Below are 21,662 nucleotides of genomic sequence, written 5' to 3' on the forward strand. Positions count from 1 at the left end.
TTGCTCAGTCCTATGTGGCTCACAGATGACTACAACACTAGTTGCAGGTACAGGTAAAGGGTTACTTGCCGTGAGCGCGCTGATTGTGCTATTTGAAGTTTTTTCTTCCTCTTCTTCATCGATCTAGGATGGGTTCCAGGCCGGCAGCCTGGGATAGCAAGGATGGACGTCGTTATTTTATCATTTGTTTTCGTCCGTAGTCGGACCCTGCTCTTCTGCATGATGATTCTATGTATTGTACTGACGTGACTCAGATGTAGCTTGTAGCGAGTGTAATCCAACTCTTTATACTCATCTTTTCAGTACATGTACTTGTAACTATATCCATTCTTGCGAAACAACGAGATGCATTTCTATCACTGTCGAGGCCCTCGCGCCAAAATAAGGATAGGATCGTATCTTGGGCATTACAAGTTGGTATCAGAGCAGTACCGACCTAGGAGCCCCCTTGATTAATCGAACTTGGCCGAGTCGAGTCTAGTGATAAACTGCTTTGAGTCTAGTTATATATCAGAGAGTAGGATTCTTTTTTCTCCTCTTCTATGCTCTAGTGAGGAATCTTGACGTAATAATTTTAATTCCACTCCTCTTCTCACTCAAAAAAAAATTAGGATCACGCGGATATTATTGGAATCTATATGATGTCGATGTGACGGAGTTCTCTCTTGGTGCCTCCTGCCGTGTTGATTTTATTTCGGGGAGTTGAGCTCCAAGGGATTCTTGAGCACATCGTTATCATTCATATTTCTTAGTATCTCAGGACGGAGGATGTTTGAAATTGCTTCAATGCTAGTAGTGGCACGATAACCCCGACATCCCTGGTGCAACGAGTTCGGGGGTACTGCCATACTTAGTATCATTGTGATTACGACGAGGGTCTGAGCTAGATGAGTTTCTGAGGTCTCTGGTTATGTGTTGATGGATGTGATACACAGGACGGATAGTGTTATTTCTAGGAGTCGAGTGATGGATTTTACTCCTTGTATCCGTGGACCCGATTGCGTGACCAGAAAATTTCGAAATTTCTTAGGTGGGAATTTGATACATCTCCAACGTATCTATAATTTTTTATGGTTCCATGCTATTATCATGTCAGCTTTGGATGTTTTATATGCATGAATATGCTATTTTTGGGACTAACCTATTAACTCAGTGCCAAGTGTCAGTTTCTATTTTTCCAGTGTTTTTGACCTTTTTCAGAGAAGAATATTAAATGGAGTCCAAACGGAAAAAAACCTGCGTGATGATTTTTTCCATAACAGAAGATACGCAGGGGACTTGAGAACCAAGGCAGGAGACCTCGTGGGAGATCACAAGCCCCCTAGCCGCGGCCTAGGGGGTGGCCGCGCCTGGCAGGCTTGTGGGCCCCACGTGGCTCCTTTGCCCTACCTCTTTCGCCTATAAATTCTCTAAATTCCCGAAACCAAAGAAGAGAGCCACGAAAATACTTTTCCGCCGCCGCAAGTTTCTGTCTCCGCAAGATCCCATCCGGGGACCGTTCTGGTGCCCTGTCGGAGGGGGATTCAGACACGGAGGGCTTCTTCATCAACACCATTGCCTCTCCGATGATGCATGAGTAGTTCACCACAGACCTACTGGTCCATAGCTAGTAGCTAGATGGCTTCTTCTCTCTCTTGGATCTTCAATACAAAGTTCAAAAATATCTTCATGGAGATCTATCCAATGTAACTTTCTTTTGCGGTGTGTTTGTCGAGATCTGATGAATTGTGGATTTATGATCATATTATCTTTGAATATTATTTGAGTCTCCTCTGATCTCTTATATGCATGATTTCGTATCCTTGTAATTCTCTTCTAGTTATGGGTTTCGTTTGGCCAACTTGATCTATAATTCTTGCAATGGCAGAAGTGCTTGGTTTTGGGTTCATACCGTGCAGTGTCATCACCCAGTGAGAGAAAGGGTAGCGAGGCACACATCGTGTTGTTGCCATCAAGGGTAAAAAGATGGGGTTTATATCATATTGCATGAATTTATCCCTCTACATCATGTCATCTTGCTTAAGGCATTACTCCGTTTATTATGAACTTAATACACTAGATGCATGCTGGATAGCGCTTGATGTGTGGAGTAATAGTAGTAGATGCATGTATTGGTCTACTTGTCTTGGACGTGATGCCTATATGTATGATCATTGCCTTAGATATCGTCATGACTTTGCGCGATTCTATCAATTGCTCGACAGTAATTTGTTCACCCACCGTCATACTTGCTATCATGAGAGAAGCCTCTAGTGAACACTATGGCCCCCGGGTCTACTTCACATCATATATTCAGATCTACAAAAATACCAAAAATACTTTGTTGCACTTTTCACCTTCACATCTCACCTTGCAAATAATCGTGAAGGGATTGACAACCCCTTTTTCGCGTTGGATGCAAGTTTGTTTGTTTTTGCGTAGGTACATTGGTGCCTCATCTTGATACTCCTACTGGATTGATACCTTGGTTCTCAAACTGAGGAAAATACTTACCGCTACTTTGCTGCATCACCCTTTTCCTCTTCAAGGGAAAAACCAACGCAAGCTCAAGAGGTAGCAAGAAGGATTTCTGGCGCCGTTGTCGGGGAGTATTCAAGTGAAGCATATCTACCAAGTAGCTATCGCAAACTCATCTCCTGCATTCACATTATTTGCCTTTTGCCTCTCGTTTTCCTCTACCCCACTTCTAAAACGATTTTCCGAAAATACCAAAAATATTTCCTTTTTATTCGCTCTTCTTCCGTTCGCCTTTTTGTTGCTATGTTTGCTTGTGTTGCCATGTGCCTTCTATTTGCTTGCATCTTCGCTTGCTAAAAATCTATTGATATGGATCCTCATCCACTTGCTAATATTTTCAAAAGACCAAATTATGATGAACAATTTGCTAGTGAGTTGAGTGCACTTGACTATCTCTATGGAGTTTTGTTTGAAAATCATGAATCTGAAAATTTTGATGAAGTGTTGAAAGAAGAAAATTATAAAGTGGTTCATGATATCTGCTTGAATGAAAAACATGATTGCCATGTTGTTAGTATGGATTCTCTGAATATCTATGATGCTAATGATATGCAAAACCACAAGCTCGGGGATGCTATGCTTGATGAAGATGATATTTTTTGTTTCCCAAGTTTTGGTGATGACCCTTATGCTATAATTGATCATGAAAAGAATGCTTTGTGTGATAGTTATATTGTAAGATTCCTTCATGATGTTACTGAAAATTACTATGAGAGAGGAACATATGCTTTTACATATTGCAATAATATCAAGCTTCCTCTCTATGTGTTCAACGTTTTGAAGTTATGCTTGTTTTGCCTTCCTATGCTAGTTAATTCTTGTTCCCATAAATTGTTTGCTCACAAAATCCCTATGCATAGGAAGTGGGTTAGACTTAAACGTGTTTTTTTGCCTTTCATGATGCTCTTTTGCATATCTCAACTACTACTTTTTATGTGAGCATCATTGAAATCGATAAGCCTAGCTAGGGGCGTTAAATAATAGCGCTTGTTGGGAGGCAACCCAATGAATAAATTTATTTTTGCTTTTTGCTTTCTATTTTGTTGTGTCCACACCAACATAATTCTGTTATGATTGTGTTTTTATGTTTTTTAGTGTTTTTGCCAAGTAGAACCTTTATGATTAGTTTTAGTGATAGTTGTTTGATCATGCTCAAAAAGACAGAAACTTTGTGCTCACGAAACTATTTTTAATTCCTATCCAGAAAGAGATTTTGAGTTCATTCTTTTTTATGATTATTGATATGCGAATTCCCCTAATTTTCATAATTGTTCAGAATTTTTGGGTACCAGAGGTATATGAAGTATACAGATTTCTACAGACTGGTCTGTTTTTGACAGATTCTGTTTTTTGTTGTGTTGATTGCTTATTTTGATGAAACTATGTTTAGTATCGGGGGGGTACTAGCCATTAAAAAGTGATAATACAGTAATATAACATCAATATAAATAGAAATCAAGTTTACTACAGTACCTACAAAGTTGGTGGTTTGTTTTCTTATGCTAATGATTTCACGAGTTCCTGTTTAAGTTTTGTGTTGTGAAGTTTTCAAGTTTTGGGTGATGTTCTCATGGACAATGGAATAAAGAGTGGAAAGAGCTTAAGGTTGGGGATACCCAAGTCATCCCAAGCCAAATTCAAGGACACCAAAAAGCCTAAGCTTGGGGATGCCTCGGGAAGGCATCCCCTCTTTTCATCTTCAATCCATCGGTAACGTTACTTGGAGCTATATTTTTATTCACCACATGATATGTGTTTTGCTTGGAGCGTCGTGTATTATAGGAGTCTTTGCTTTTTTGTGAAAATCCTTGCTGCACACCTTTTTGAGAGGGACATGCACTCATCGTGAATTTGCAAGAATACTCAATGAGCTTCACTTATATCTTTTGAGTTAGGCAATTTAGCTCGCATGTGCTTCACTTTTATCTTTTGAGCTAGATAATTTTGCTCTAGTGCTTCACTTAAATCTTTCTAGAGCACGGCGGTGTCATATTTTGTAGAAATAAAAACTCTCGATCTTCACTTATATCATTTTGAGAGTGCTCTCTCTAAGTAACTTGGTAATTGGCGTGTGCTATGAAATTAGTCCTAAATATGATAGGCATTCAAAGATGATATAGTGAAAAATTTCCTATTCAAGTGCATTTATTAGTAAGAGAAGTTTGATTCCTCACAATTAGTTTTGAGATATGGATATGGTAATATTATAATTATGTTAGTAGGGTGTTGTGAATCTAGAAATACTTGTGTTGAAGTTAATGATTCCCATAGCATGCACGTATGGTGAACCGCTATGTTAGGAACTCGGAGCATAATTGATTTATTGATTGTCATCCGTTGTGTGGCGGTCGGGATCGCACGATGGTTAACACCTACCAACCCTTCCTCTAGGAGTATGCGTTTAGCACTTTGTTTTGATTACTAATAAAACTTTCGCAATAAGTATATGAGTTCTTCATGACTAATGTGAGTCCATGGTATATATGCACTCTCACCTTCCACCATTGCTAGCCTCTCTAGTGCCGCGCAACTTTCGCCGGTGCACAAATCCACCATATACCTTCCTCAAAACAGCCACCATACCTACCTATTATGGAATTTTCATAGCCATTCCGAGATATATTGCCATGCAACTCCCACCGTTCCGTCTCATGACATGTGTCGCCACTTTCATATTTCCATTGCATGATCGTAAGATAGCTAGCGATATGTTTATGCTAAGCGAGATCGTTGCACATCCCGGTACACTGCCGGAGGTATTTCATATAGAGTCATCATTGTTCTAAGTATTGAGTTGTAAGTAAATAAAAGTGTGATGATCATCATTATTAGAGCATTGTCCCATGTGAGGAAATTAAAAAAATGAAAAAAAGAGGCCAAAGAGCCCAAACAAAAAAATGAGAGAAAAAGAGAGAAGGGACAATGCTACTATCTTTTTCCACACTTTTGCTTCAAAATAGCACCATGTTCTTCATGATAGAGAGTCTCTTGTCTTGTCACTTCCATATACTAGTGGGAATTTTCATTATATAACTTGGCTTGTATATTCCAATGATGGGCTTCCTCAAAATAGCCCTAGGTCTTCATGAGCAAGCAAGTTGGGTGCACACCCATTAGTTTTCTTTTTGAGCTTTCATACACTTATAGATCTAGTGCATCCGTTGCATGGCAATCCCTACTCATTCATATTGATATCTATTGATGTGCATCTCCATAGCCCATTGATACGCCGAGTCGATGTGACCATCTCCTCCTTTTTGCCTCACAACCTCCACCACACTCTATTCCACCTATAGTGCTATATCCATGGCTCACGCTCATGTATTGCGTGAGAGTTGAAAAAGTTTGAGAAAGTAAGAGTGTGAAAACAATTACTTGGCCAATACCGGGGTTGTGCATGATTTAAATTCGTTGTGTGGGGATGATGGAGCATAGAGAGACTATCTGATTTTGTAGGGATAACTTTCTTTGGCCTTGTTATTTCAAAAGTTCATGATTACTTTGCTAGTATGCTTGAAGAATTATTGTTTTCATGTCAATAGTAAACTATTGTTTTGAATCTTACGGATCTGAACATTCATGCCACAAGAAAGAAGTTACAAAAAACAAATATGTTAGGTAGCATTTGATGACCCACAAGTATAGGGGATCAATCGTAGTCCTTTCGATAAGTAAGAGTGTCGAACCCAACAAGGAGCAGAAGGATCTGACAAGTGGTTTTCAGCAAGGTAAAATCTGCAGGCACTGAAATTGTCGGTAACAAGTGATTGTGTGGTGAGATGATTCATAGCAAGCAACAAGTAACAAAAGTAGCAACAGTGCAGCAAAGTGGCACAATCCCTTTTGTAGCAAGGGACAAGCCTGGACAAAGTCGTATAGGAGGAAAAACGCTCCCGAGGACACACGAGAATTTCTGTCATGCTAGTTTTCATCATGTTCATATGATTCGCGTTCGTTACTTTGATAGTTTGATATGTGGGTGGACCAGCGCTTGGGTACTGCCCTTACTTGGACAAGCATCACACTTATGATTAACCCCTCTCGCAAGCATCCGCAACTACGAAAGAAGAATTAAGACAAAGTCTAACCATAGCATTAACCTAGTGGATCCAAATCAGCCCCTTACGAAGCAACACATAAACAAGGGTTTAAGCTTCTGTCACTCTAGCAACCCATCATCTACTTACTACTTCCCAATATCTTCCTCTAGGCCCAAATATTAGTGAAGTGTTATGTAGTCAACGTTCACATAACACCACTAGAGGAAAAACAACATACAACATATCAAATTACCGAACGAATACCAAATTTACATGACTACTATTAGCATGACTCATCCATGTCCTCAGGAACAAAAGTAACTACTCACAGAGCATAATCATATTCATGACCAGAGAGGTAATGGGTAGCATCAAGGATCTGAACATAAACTCTTCCACCAAGTAATCCAACTAGCATCAACTATAAAGAGTAATCAACACTACTAGCAACCTTACAAGTACCAATCGGAGTCGCGAGACGGAGATTGGTTACAAGTGATGAACTAGGGTTTGGAGATGAGATGGTGCTGATGAAGATGTTGATGGTGACAAGTCCCCTCCGATGAGCGGAGTGTTGGTGATGAAGATGGCGACGATTTCCCCGTCTGGGAGGGAAGTTTCCCCGGCAGGATCGTCGTGCCGGAGCTCTAGATTTGTTCTGCTCATGTTCCGCCTCGTGGCGGCGGCGAATCCACGAAAAATCTCCTCCCTGATTTTTTTCCTAGACGAAACCCTTCATATAGCAGAAGAGGGGGGCAGTGGGGCAGCAAGCTGCCCACAAGCCCTCATGGCGCGACCTGGGGGGTGGCCGTGCCGTGTAGGCTTGTGGCCACCTGTTGGTGCCCCTCTGGCGCTTCTTCGGCCTAGTATTTTTTTTAAATCCAGAAAAAAATCCTCGTTGATTTTTACGGCGTTTGGAGGTGCGCAGAATAGGTATCTCAACTTTGCTCCACTTTCAGGCCAGAATTCCAGTTGTCGGCATTCTCCCTCTTCTTGTAAACCTTGCAAAATAAGAGAGAAAAGGCATAAGTATTGTACCGTGAAGTGAAATAACACCCAAGAAGCGATAAATATCAACATGAAAACATGATGCAAAATGGACGTATCAACTCCCCCAAGCTTAGACCTCGCTTGTCCTCAAGCAAAAGCCTAGCTCAATAAATATGTCCACGTGTTTAGGGAGAGAGGTGTCGAGAAAACAAGATACGAACATGCATGCATCATGATCATGATTAGAAAAGCAATACCAACATATAATCTCTCATGCTAAAGTGATAATTCCTTCACAAAGTAAAGCATGGATCAACAACCTTACCGAGAAGTAACAACCGATAGCCTTTAGTCATTGAAGCAATTGCAATTTATCACAACATCAGAAAGAGTCAAATAAGAGCTTGTAAAGCAAATCCACATACCTAATCATTCTTTCGTTCTCTACAATTGCTACAACTCATGTGGTACTCATGAGATCAAAGTTTCAGCTGGACACAGAGAAAGATAGGGGCTTACAGTTTTGCCTCCCAACTGCTTACCTCAAGGGTAAAGTCAACAATAATAATTCATGAATACTTACTTCCAAGTTGACATATGAGTATAGATCTTTCCCAAGCATATGACGTTAGCCAATATAAAGGCGAAATAGGGAATTGGTGAAGATCACCATGACTCTTTCAAGGGCAAAAAGTAAAGATACAAGATGGGCCCTTCACAGAGGGAAGCAGAGGTTGTCATGCGCTTTTGAGGTTTGGATGTGTGTCCTCTTAGTGCGGAGGAACGTCACTTTATATTGCCTCCTGTGACAAAGAACTTTATTATGCAGTCTGTCGCTTTTATGTCTTCCTCATCACAGGTTCGTACAAAGCTTATTTTCCACACACTAATAGATCATACATATTAGAGAGCAACTTTTATTGCTTGCACCGATGACAACTTACTTGAGGGATCTTATTCAATCCATAGGTAGGTATGGTGGACACTCATGGCAAAACTGGGTTTATGGTTTATGGATGCACAAGTAGTATCTCTACTTAGTGCGGGAGGTTTGGCTAATGTGTGGTGGAAGCAATCGTCACATGCTAAGGGATCTCTAATTATATAACATTGTTCGGAACCAAGAAAACACAATTCATTATGTTGTCTTCCTTGTCCAACATCTACTTCTAGGCATGCAATAGTTTAGTGAGTGTTCAGAATCATAGATGGTATCAGAGATGATATATTTATATGTGAACCTCTCCTTCTTTATCACTTCCTATTAATTGCAACCATGACCAAGGTCTACGTTTGCCTACCCTCAACAAGTTTCAATCCTCATTCTTTTTATATGTGAAGCCACCACTTCCCATAAGATCATTACATGAACTTTCATGCTTTTGTTATATTCTCACTCTTTTGATCATGGCAAGAGGCAAAGCCCTTCAACTAAGACACTCTTTATTATATCGCTCATGAGCTCGAATACATCGGGGGTGACACAAAGCAAAACTCAAGACTAAAACACTAAGACTTTTAATCTACTAGAGAAAGAGAAAACTGAAAAGGAGAACTAAAACAAAGGTAAAAGCAAAAGATGTGATGGTGATACGATACCGGGGCAACTCCCCCAAGCTTGGCACAAGCCAAGGGGATTGCCCATACCAATGGTCAGTTGTCTTCCTTTGGTGGTGACGGTGCTGGAGTTGTTGAAGAGGTCTTGAGCTTGTTTAATTTCCACTTGAGCATAAAATTATGCTCCCTCAGATCATCATTTTCCTCTTCAAGTTTCAACACCCTTTGGCATAATTCCTACTTACTCTCCTGCAAGAAATGAGAAAGGATAAACAAAGCCCTAGGCTTCTTTCTTGAGTCAGGGAGGCTCAACTTCTTGAACTCCACATGTGTGTGTCAAGGTTGAGGTAGAGGAGCCTCCTCTTCATCGGAACTTGCTTGTTCCTTCCCCTTCGGATCATAATCTTCTTCCTCATCAGTGGTCCAGCCATAAGGATCCAAGTCCCCATAGACCTTCGGATTAGGAAGGTAATCTGCCACAAAGCTCCCCCCCTCTAAATCTTGAGAAGACATCTTGCCCTAAATCTGCGGCAGAAAAGAGGCTCGAAACGAAAAACAGAGGAAATATGCGTGATGCAGGGGACAGACCAAACGGGGGTATCTATAATGATTTTTTTCATACCAGAAGGAGTACCCCACACGAAAACGGACTCCGGGAGGCGCACGAGGTGGCCACAAGCCCTCACGGCGTGGCCTGGGGGTGGGCCCGCACCGTGCAGGCTTGTAGCCTCCTCGCGCACTTTCCGGACTACTTCCAATTTTTGTATTTTTCCAAATATTCCAAAACGGAGAAAATTTCCTACTCGAATAGTTTTGGACTCTGTTTTCTTACCGAATCACATACCTCTTCGTTTTCGGAGTCTAAAACAGGTTGGTAAATATCCCTTAGGTATTCTTCCGGAGTTATGGTATTGATAATATTGCTTTCAACATTTATGGGAGTACCTGAGATATAATGCTTGATTCTGTGCCCATTTACCACTCTCGGACAATTACCTTGCGTGTTGTTAATCTTGATAGCACCGGAACGATATACTTCCTCAACAACATAGGGACCTTCCCATTTAGAGAGAAGCTTGCCTGCAAAGAATCTTAAACGAGAGTTATATAGCAAGACATAATCACCTACATTGAACTCACGCTTTTGTATCCTCTTATCATGCCACCTCTTAACCTTCTCTTTGAACAGCTTGGCATTCTCATATGCCTGAGTTCTCCACTCATCAAGCGAGCTAATATCAAATAACCTCTTCTCACCAGCAAATTTGAAATCAAAGTTGAGCTCTTTGATTGCCCAATAAGCTTTATTCTCTAGCTCAAGAGGTAAATGGCATGGTTTGCCGTACACCATTTTGTACGGAGACATGCCCATGGGATTCTTATAGGCAGTTCTATAAGCCCACAGTGCATCATCGAGCTTCTTAGACCATTTCTTTGTAGACCTGTTGACAGTCTTTTGCAGAATCAGTTTAATCTATCTATTACTTAGCTCTACTTGACCACTGGACTGAGGGTGATAGGGAGACGCAATTTTATGGTTGACATCATACTTAGCAAGTGTTTTACGCAAAGCACCATGAATGAAGTGTCAATCACCGTCGGTCATTAGATATCTAGGGACTCCAAATCTAGGGAAGATAACTTCTTTCAGCATCCTGATAGAGGTGTTGTGATCAGCACTACTAGTGGGGATATCTTCTACCCACTTAGTGACGTAATCAAGAGCAACTAGGATATGAGTATACCCATTGGATTTTGGAAAAGGTCCCATATAATCAAAGCCCCACACATCAAATGGTTCAATGACAAGTGAATAGTTCATAGGCATTTCCTGACGTTTGCTAATATTACCTATTCTTTGACATTCGTCACAAGACAAGACAAACTTACGGGAATCCTTGAAGAGAGTGGTGTTGGAATTATGCCCTAGAGGCAATAATAAATATAGTTATTATTATAATTACTGTATCAAGATAATCGTTTATTATCCATGCTATAATTGTATTGAATGAAGACTCATTTACATGTGTGGATACATAGACAAAACACTGTCCCTAGCAAGCCTCTAGTTGGCTAGCCAGTTGATCAAAGATAGTCAGTGTCTTCTGATTATGAACAAGGTGTTGTTGCTTGATAACTGGATCACGTCATTAGGAGAATCACATGATGGACTAGACCCAAACTAATAGACGTAGCATGTTGATCGTGTCATTTTGTTGCTACTGTTTTCTGCGTGTCAAGTATTTGTTCCTGTGACCATGAGATCATATATCCCACTGACACCGGAGGAATACTTCGTGTGTATCAAACGTTGCAACGTAACTGGGTGACTATAAAGATGCTCTACAGGTATCTCCCAAGGTGTTAGTTGAGTTAGTATGGATCAAGACTGGGATTTGTCACTCCGTGTGACGGAGAGGTATCTCGGGGCCCACTCGGTAATACAACATCACACACAAGCCTTGCAAGCAATGTAACTTAGTGTAAGTTGCGGGATCTTGTATTATGGAACGAGTAAAGAGACTTGCTGGTAAACGAGATTGAAATAGGTATACGGATACTGACGATCGAATCTCGGGCAAGTAACATACCGAAGGACAAAGGGAATGACATACGGGATTATATGAATCCTTGACACTAAGGTTCAAACGATAAGTTCTTCGTAGAATATGTAGGATCCAATATGGGCATCCAGGTCCCGCTATTGGATATTGACCGAGGAGTCTCTCGGGTCATGTCTACATAGTTCTCGAACCCGCAGGGTCTGCACACTTAAGGCTCGACGTTCTTTTATGCGTATTTGAGTTATATGGTTGGTTACCGAATGTTGTTCGGAGTCCCGGATGAGATCACGGACGTCACGAGGGTTTCCGGAATGGTCCGGAAACGAAGATCGATATATAGGATGACCTCATTTGATTACCGGAAGGTTTTCGGAGTTACCGGGAATGTACCGGGAATGACGAATGGGTTCCGGGAGTTCACCGGGGGGGCAACCCACCCCGGGGAAGCCCATAGGCCTTGAGGGTGGCGCACCAGCCCTTAGTGGGCTGGTGGGACAGCCCAAAAGGGCCCTATGCGCATTAGAAAGAAAAATAAAGAGAAAGAAAAAAAAACAGGAGGTGGGAAGGGAAGGAAGGACTCCCACCCACCAAACCAAGTCCAACTCGGTTTGGGGGGAGACCTTCCCCCCTTGGCTCGGCCGACCCCCTTGGGGCTCCTTGAGCCCCAAGGCAAGGCCCCCTCGCTCCCACCTATATATACAGAGGTTTTAGGGCTGATTTGAGACGACTTTTCCACGGCAGCCCGACCACATACCTCCACGGTTTTTCCTCTAGATCGCGTTTCTGCGGAGCTCGGGCGGAGCCCTGCTGAGACAAGGTCATCACCAATCTCCGGAGCGCCGTCACGCTGCCGGAGAACTCTTCTACCTCTCCGTCTCTCTTGCTGGATCAAGAAGGCCGAGATCATCGTCGAGCTGTACGTGTGCTGAACGCGGAGGTGTCGTCCGTTCGGTACTAGATCGTGGGACTGATCGCGGGATTGTTCGCGGGGCGGATCGAGGGACGTGAGGACGTTCCACTACATCAACCACGTTCACTAACGCTTCTGCTGTACGGTCTACAAGGGTACGTAGATCACTCATCCCCTCTCGTAGATGGACATCACCATGATAGGTCTTCGTGTGCGTAGGAAATTTTTGTTTCCCATGTCACGTTCTCCATCAGTGGCATCATGAGCTAAGTTCATGCGTAGATGTCTTCTCGAGTAGAACACAAAAGTTTTTGTGGGCGGTGATGTGCGTTTTGCTGCCCTCCTTAGTCTTTTCCTGATTCCGCGGTATTGTTGGATTGAAGCAGCTTGGACCGACATTACTCGTACGCTTACGAGAGACTAGTTTCTTCGCTACGAGTAACCCCGTTGCTCAAAGATGACTGGCAAGTGTCGGTTTCTCCAACTTTAGTTGAATCGGATTTGATCGAGGAGGTCCTTGGATGAGGTTAAATAGCAACTCATATATCTCCGTTGTGGTCTTTGCGTAAGTAAGATGCGATCCTACTAGATACCCATGGTCACCACGTAAAACATGCAACAACAAAATTAGAGGACGTCTAACTTGTTTTTGCAGGGTATGCTTGTGATGTGATATGGCCAATGATGTGATGTGATATATTGGATGTATGAGATGATCATGTTGTAATAGATAATATCGACTTGCACGTCGATGGTACGGCAACCGGTAGGAGCCATAGAGTTGTCTTTATACTAATGTTTGTGCTTGCAGATGTGTTTACTATTTTGCTAGGATGTAGCTTTAGTAGTAATAGCATGAGTAGCACGACAACCCCGATGGCGACACGTTGATGGAGATCATGGTGTGGCGCCGGTGACAAGAAGATCGTGTCGGTGCTTTGGTGATGGAGATCAAGAAGCACGTGATGATGGCCATATCATGTCACTTATGAATTGCATGTGATGTTAACCCTTTTATGCACCTTATTTTGCTTAGAACGACGGTAGTATTATGAGGTGATCTCTCACTAAAATTTCAAGACGAAATTGTGTTCTCCCCGACTGTGCACCATTGCTACAGTTCGTCGTTTCGAGACACCACGTGATGATCGGGTGTGATAGACTCAACGTTCACATACAACGCGTGCAAAACAGTTGCGCACGCGGAACACTCAGGTTAAGCTTGACGAGCCCAGCATGTGCAGACATGGCCTCAGAACACATGAGACCGAAAGGTCGATCATGAATCATATAGATGACATGATTAGCATAGGGATGCTTACCACTTAAATTATACTCAACTCACGTGATGATCGGACTTGAGCTAGTGTAAGTGGATCATGAACCACTCAAATGACTAGAGAGATGTACTTTTTGAGTGGGAGTTTAGCAAATAATTTGATTAAGTTAAACTCTAATTATCTTGAACACAGTCTAAGTCCACTTTGAATATATTTGTGTTGTAGATCATGGCTCACACGACAGTCACCCTGAATTTTAATACGTTCCTAGAGAAAGCTAAGTTGAAAGATGATGGAAGCAACTTTGTAGACTGGGCTCGAAATCTTAAGCTAATCTTACAAGCTGGGAAGAAGGATTATGTCCTTAATGCTGCGCTAGGAGATGAACCACCTGCTACGGCTGATCAGGATGTTAAGAACGCTTGGTTAGCACGTAAGGAGGACTACTTAGTAGTTCAATGTGCAGTCTTGTATGGCTTAGAACCGGGACTTCAACGTCGCTTTGAGCGTCATGGAGCATTTGAGATGTTCCAGGAGCTGAAGTTTATCTTTCAGAAGAACGCCCGGATCGAGAGGTATGAGACCTCCGATAAATTCTATGCTTGCAAGATGGAGGAAAACTCGTCTTTCAGTGAACATGTGCTCAAAATGTCTGGGTACTCAAACCGTCTAGCTGAGCTGGGGATTGAACTCCCGCAAGACACTATCACTGCCAGAATCCTTCAATCACTACCACCAAGCTATAAAGGCTTTGTGTTGAACTACAACATGCAAGGGATGAACAAGTCTCCCGGCGAGTTGTTTGCGATGCTGAAAGTCGCAGAGTCTGAACTCCGTAAAGAGCATCAAGTGTTGATGGTGAATAAGACCACTAGTTTCAAGAGAAACGGCAAAGGCAAGAAGGGTAATTCAAAGAAGAGCGGCAAGCCTGTTGCCAATCCGACGAAGAAACCCAAAGCTGGACCTAAGCCTGAAACGGAGTGTTACTATTGCAAGGGTATGGGTCACTGGAAGCGCAATTGCCCCAAGTATCTGGCACATAAGAAGGCGGCCAAAGAAAAATCAGGTATATTTGATATACAAGTTATTGATGTGTACTTAACTGGTTCTCGTAGTAGTGCATGGGTATTCGATACCGGTTATGTTGCTCATATTTGCAACTCGAAACAGGAACTGCGGAATAGATGAAGGCTGGCGAAAGATGAAGTGACGATGCGCGTAGGAAATGGTTCCAAGGTTGATGCAATCGCCGTCGGCACAGTTTCACTTCAGTTAATATCAGGATTAGTTATGAACTTAAATCATTGTTATTTAGTGCCTGCGTTGAGCATGAACATTATAACTGGATCTTGTTTATTGCGAGACGGTTACTCTTTTAAGTCAGAGAATAATGGTTGTTCTATTTCTATGAGTAACATCTTTTATGGTCATGCACCCAATCTGAGAGGATTGTTCATATTAAATCTTGATAGCGATACACACATACATAACATTGAGACCAAAAGAGTTAGAGTTAACAATGATAGCACCATATTTTTGTGGCACTGCCGCTTAGGTCATATTGGTGTAAAGCGCATGAAGAAACTCCATGCTGATGGACTTTTGGAGTCACTTGACTTTGATTCACTTGACACGTGCGAACCATGCCTCATGGGCAAGATGACTAAGACTCCGTTCTCCGGAACAATGGAGCGTGCAAGTGACTTTGTTGGAAATCATACATACCGATGTGTGTGGTCCGATGAGCGTGGAGGCACGCGGCGGATATCGTTATTTTCTCACCTTCACTGACAATTTGAGTAGATATGGTTATGTCTACTTGATGAAGCACAAGTCTGAAACATTTGAAAAGTTCAAGAAATTTCAGAGTGAAGTTGAAAATCATCGTAACAAGAAGATCAAGTTCCTACGGTCTGATCGTGGGGGTGAATATCTGAGTTTCGAGTTTGGTGCTCACTTAAGACAATGTGGAATTGTTTCACAGTTGACACCGCCTGGAACACCACAGCGTAATGGTGTGTCCGAACGTCATAATCATACTTTATTAGAGATGGTGCGATCTATGATGTCTCTTACCGGTTTGCCGTTATCGTTTTGGGGTTATGCATTAGAACAAACTGCATTCACTTTAAATAGGGCACCATCAAAATCCGTTGAGACGACACCATATGAACTGTGGTATGGCAAAAGGCCAAAGTTGTCGTTTCTTAAAGTTTGGGGATGTGATGCTTATGTCAAAAAGCTTCAGCCTGAAAAGCTGGAACCCAAAGCGGAAATGTGCGTCTTCATAGGTTACCCAAAAGAGACAGTTGGGTACACCTTCTATCTCAAATCCGAGGGCAAAGTGTTTGTTGCTAAAAACGGAGCTTTTCTTGAGAAGGAGTTTCTCTCGAGAGAATTGAGTGGGAGGAAGATAGAACTTGACGAGGTTGACGAACCTCTCATCCCTCTGGATGGTGGCGCAGGGCAAGGGGAAACCTCTGTCGTTGCGACGCCGGTTGAGGAGGAAGTTAATGATGATGATCATGAAACTCCGGTTCAAGTTTCTGTCGAACCACGCAGGTCGACGAGACCACGTGCTGCTCCAGAGTGGTATGGTAATCCCGTCTTATCAATCATGTTGTTGGACAACAATGAACCTGCAAATTATGAAGAAGCAATGGTGGGCCCAGATTCCAACAAATGGCTAGAAGCCATGAAGTCCGAGATAGGGTCCATGTATGAGAACAAAGTGTGGACTTTGGAGGTATTGCCTGAGGGCCGCAAGGCTATTCAGAACAAATGGATCTTTAAGAGGAAGACGGACGCTGACGGCAATGTGACCGTTTATAAAGCTCGACTTGTGGCAAAGGGTTTTTCACAAGTTCAAGGAGTTGACTACGATGAGACATTCTCACCCGTAGCGATGCTTAAGTCCGTTAGAATCATGTTAGCAATAGCTGCATTTTTCGATTATGAAATCTGGCAGATGGATGTCAAAACGGCGTTCCTTAACGGTTTCCTTAAGGAAGAATTGTATATGATGCAACCCGAAGGTTTTGTTGATCCTAAGAATGCTAACAAGGTGTGCAAGCTCCAGCGATCCATTTATGGATTGGTGCAAGCATCTCGGAGTTGGAACAAACACTTTGATGAGGTGATCAAAGCATTTGGGTTTATACAAGTGGTTGGAGAATCTTGTATTTACAAGAAAGTGAGTGGGAGCTCTGTGGCGTTTCTAATATTATATGTGGATGACATATTGCTGATTGGAAACAATGTAGAGTTTTTGGAGAGCATAAAGGATTACTTGAATAAAAGTTTCTCTATGAAGGACCTAGGAGAAGTTGCTTACATTCTAGGCATTAAGATCTATAGGGATAGATCAAAACGCCTGATAGGACTTTCACAAAGCACATACCTTGATAAAGTTTTGAAGAGGTTCAAAATGGAACAGTCCAAGAAGGGGTTCTTGCCAGTTTTAAAAGGTACGGGATTGAGTAAGACTCAGTGCCCAGCAACTGATGAGGATAGAGAACATATGCGCTCCGTCCCCTATGCTTCAGCCATAGGCTCTATCATGTATGCAATGTTGTGCACTAGACCGGACGTTAGCCTGGCCATAAGTATGGCAGGTAGGTTCCAGAGTAATCCAGGAGTGGATCACTGGACAGCGGTCAAGAATATCCTGAAGTACCTGAAAAGGACTAAGGATATGTTTCTCGTGTATGGAGGTGACGAAGAGCTCGCCGTAAAAGGTTACGTCGATGCAAGCTTTGACACATATTCGGACGACTCTAAGTCGCAAACCGGATACGTATTTATTCTTAATGGGGGTGCGGTAAGCTGGTGCAGTTCCAAGCAAAGCGTCGTAGCAGATTCTACATGTGAAGCGGAGTACATGGCTGCTTCGGAGGCGGCTAAGGAGGGTGTCTGGATGAAGCAGTTCATGACGGATCTTGGAGTGGTGCCAAGCGTACTGAATCCAATAACCTTGTTCTGTGACAACACGGATGACATTGCCTTAGCAAAGGAACCACGGTTTCACAAGAAGTCCAGACACATCAAACGACGCTTCAACCTCATCCGTGACTATGTCGAAGGGGAGGACGTAAATATATGCAAAGTGCACACGGATCTGAATGTAGCAGACCCGCTGACTAAACCTCTTCCACGGCCAAAGCATGATCAACACCAGAACTGTATGGGTGTTAGATTTATTACAATGTAATTCGCATGATGATGTGAGGGCTAGATTATTGACTCTAGTGCAAGTGGGAGACTGATGGAATTATGCCCTAGAGGCAATAATAAATATAGTTACTATTATAATTCCTGTATCAAGATAATCGTTTATTATCCATGCTATAATTGTATTGAATGAAGACTCATTTACATGTGTGGATACATAGACAAAACACTGTCCCTAGCAAGCCTCTAGTTGGCTAGCCAGTTGATCAAAGATAGTCAATGTCTTCTGATTATGAACAAGGTGTTGTTGCTTGATAACTGGATCACGTCATTAGGAGAATCACGTGATGGACTAGACCCAAACTAATAGACGTAGCATGTTGATCGTGTCATTTTGTTGCTATTGTTTTCTGCGTGTCAAGTATTTGTTCCTGTGACCATGAGATCATATATCCCACTGACACCGGAGGAATACTTCGTGTGTATCAAACGTCGCAACGTAACTGGGTGACTATAAAGATGCTCTACAGGTATCTCCGAAGGTGTTAGTTGAGTTAGTATGGATCAAGACTGGGATTTGTCACTCCGTGTGACGGAGACGTATCTCGGGGCCCACTCGGTAATACAACATCACACACAAGCCTTGCAAGCAATGTAACTTAGTGTAAGTTGCGGGATCTTGTATTACGGAACGAGTAAAGAGACTTGCTGGTAAACGAGATTGAAATAGGTATACGGATACTGACGATCGAATCTCGGGCAAGTAACATATCGAAGGACAAAGGGAATGACATACGGGATTATATGAATCCTTGACACTGAGGTTCAAACGATAAGTTCTTCGTAGAATATGTAGGATCCAATATGGGCATCCAGGTCCCGCTATTGGATATTGACCGAGGAGTCTCTCGGGTCATGTCTACATAGTTCTCGAACCCGCAGGGTCTGCACACTTAAGGTTCGACGTTGTTTTATGCGTATTTGAGTTATATGGTTGGTTACCGAATGTTGTTCGGAGTCCCGGATGAGATCACGGATGTCAAGAGGGTTTCCGAAATGGTCCGGAAACGAAGATTGATATATAGGATGACCTCATTTGATTACCGGAAGGTTTTCGGAGTTACCGGGAATGACGAATGGGTTCCGGGAGTTCACCGGGGGGGCAACCCACCCCGGGGAAGCCCATAGGCCTTGAGGGTGGCGCACCAGCCCTTAGTGGGCTGGTGGGACAGCCCAAAAGGGCCCTACGTGCATTACAAAGAAAAATCAAAGAGAAAGAAAAAAAAAGAGGAGGTGGGAAGGGAAGGAAGGACTCCCACCCACCAAACCAAGTCCAACTCGGTTTGGGGGGTAGACCTTCCCCCCTTGGCTCGGCCGACCCCCTTGGGGCTCCTTGAGCCCCAAGGCAAGGCCCCCTCTCTCCCACTATATATACGGAGGTTTTAGGGCTGATTTGAGACGACTTTTCCACGGCAGCCCGACCACATACCTCCACGGTTTTTCCTCTAGATCGCGTTTCTGCGGAGCTCGGGCGGAGCCCTGCTAAGACAAGGTCATCACCAATCTCCGGAGCATCGTCATGCTGCTGGAGAACTCTTCTACCTCTCCTTCTCTCTTGCTGGATCAAGAAGGCCGAGATCATCATCGAGCTGTACGTGTGCTAAACGCGGAGGTGCCGTCCGTTCGGTACTAGATCGTGGGACTGATCGCGGGATTGTTCGCGGGGCGGATCGAGGGACGTGAGGACGTTGCACTACATCAACCGCGTTCACTAACGCTTCTGCTGTACGGTCTACAAGGGTACGTAGATCACTGATCCCCTCTCGTAGATGGACATCACCATGATAGGTCTTCGTGTGCGTAGGAAAATTTTTGTTTCCCATGCGACGTTCTCCATCAAGTGGGCCAATAGAAACCTGATTGCAATACCTTGTGTGCAGTTCTATCTCCCGCATGGTGTCCTCCGTAGGCCTCGGAGTGACACTTCTGTAGGATCTGTCCCTGTTCATGTTCAGGTACACAACGTCTAATAACACCATCTACTCCTTCCTTATAAAGGTGAGGATCATCCAAAAAGTAATGTCTCAAGTCAAAGAAGAATTTCTTCTTTTGCTGGTACGTGAAACTAGGTGGTATGTATTTGGCAACGATATAGTTTGCATAATCAGCATACCACGATGCACTATGTGAAGCATTGATGACATTCAATTTCTCATCGGGAAAGCTATCATCAATAGGTTCTGGGTCATCAAGAACATTCTCCAACCTAGACAAGTCATCTGCTACTGGGTTATCAGCACCCTTTCTGTCGACAACGTGCAAATCAAATTCTTGTAGCAAGAGAACACATCTGATAAGTCTAGGTTTAGCATCTTTCTTCTCCATGAGGTACTTAATAGCAGCATGATCAGTGTGAATAGTGACTTTGGAATCAACTATGTAAGACCTGAACTTTTCACATGCAAACACGATTGCTAAAAACTCCTTCTCCGTAGTAGCATAGTTTCTCTGGGCACTGTCTAGAGTTTTACTAGCGTAGTGAATAACATTCAACTTCTTATCAACTCTTTTCCCTAGGACAGCACCAACAGCATAATCACTAGCATCACACATGATCTCAAAAGGTAAGTTCCAATCAGGTGGTTGAACAATAGGTGCAGTTATCAAAGCCCTCTTAAGTATTTCGAAGGCTTCCTCAAAATCATCGTCAAAAACAAAAGGAATATCCTTTTGCAAGAGATTGGTAAGAGGCCTAGAAATCTTAGAGAAGTCATTAATGAACCTTCTACAGAAACCAACATGACCAAGGAAACTTCTTATACCTTTGATATCTGTGGGGTATGGCATTTTCTCGATTGCATCAACCTTAGCATTATCGACTTCAGTACCTCTATCAGAAATTTTATGTCCTAAGACGATGCCTTCATTAACCATAAAGTGGCACTTCTCCCAATTCAAGACAAGATTGGTGTCTTTACATCTCTGTAAGACTCGATCAAGGTTGCTGAGGCAATCATCAAAGGAAGACCCGTAAACAGAAAAGTCATCCATGAAAACCTCGACAATCTTTTCACAAAAGTCAGAGAATATAGCCATCATACATCTTTGAAAAGTGGCAGGTGCATTACATAAGCCAAAAGTCATACGTCTATAAGCAAAGGTACCGAAAGGACAGGTGAAAGTGATTTTCTCCTGATCAGATTGTGCAACTGGTATTTGGGAGAAACCAGAATAACCGTCTAGAAAGCAGAAGTGTGTGTGTTTGGACAACATTTCTAGCATTTGGTCGATAAAAGGCAAAGGGTAATGATCTTTCCTAGTGGCTTTATTCATTTTCCTAAAATCGATCACCATCCTATAGCGAGTAATAATCCTCTGTGGGGTCAATTCATCCTTATCATTAGGGACAACGGTAGTGCCTCCCTTCTTAGGGACGCAATGCACCGGACTCACCCAATCGCTATGAGCAACAGGATAAATAATACCCGCTTCCAGGAGCTTTAGTATTTCTTTTCTTACTACCTCTTTCATCTTAGGATTTAATCTCCTTTGATGATCACCAACTGGTTTAGAATCAGGATCAGTTTTAATCTTGTGCTCGCATAGGGTGGGACTAATGCCCTTAAGATCATCA

The sequence above is a fragment of the Hordeum vulgare genome, chromosome 5H (assembly GCF_904849725.1).
Source record: "Hordeum vulgare subsp. vulgare chromosome 5H, MorexV3_pseudomolecules_assembly, whole genome shotgun sequence".
NCBI classification, from domain to species: Eukaryota; Viridiplantae; Streptophyta; class Magnoliopsida; order Poales; family Poaceae; genus Hordeum; species Hordeum vulgare.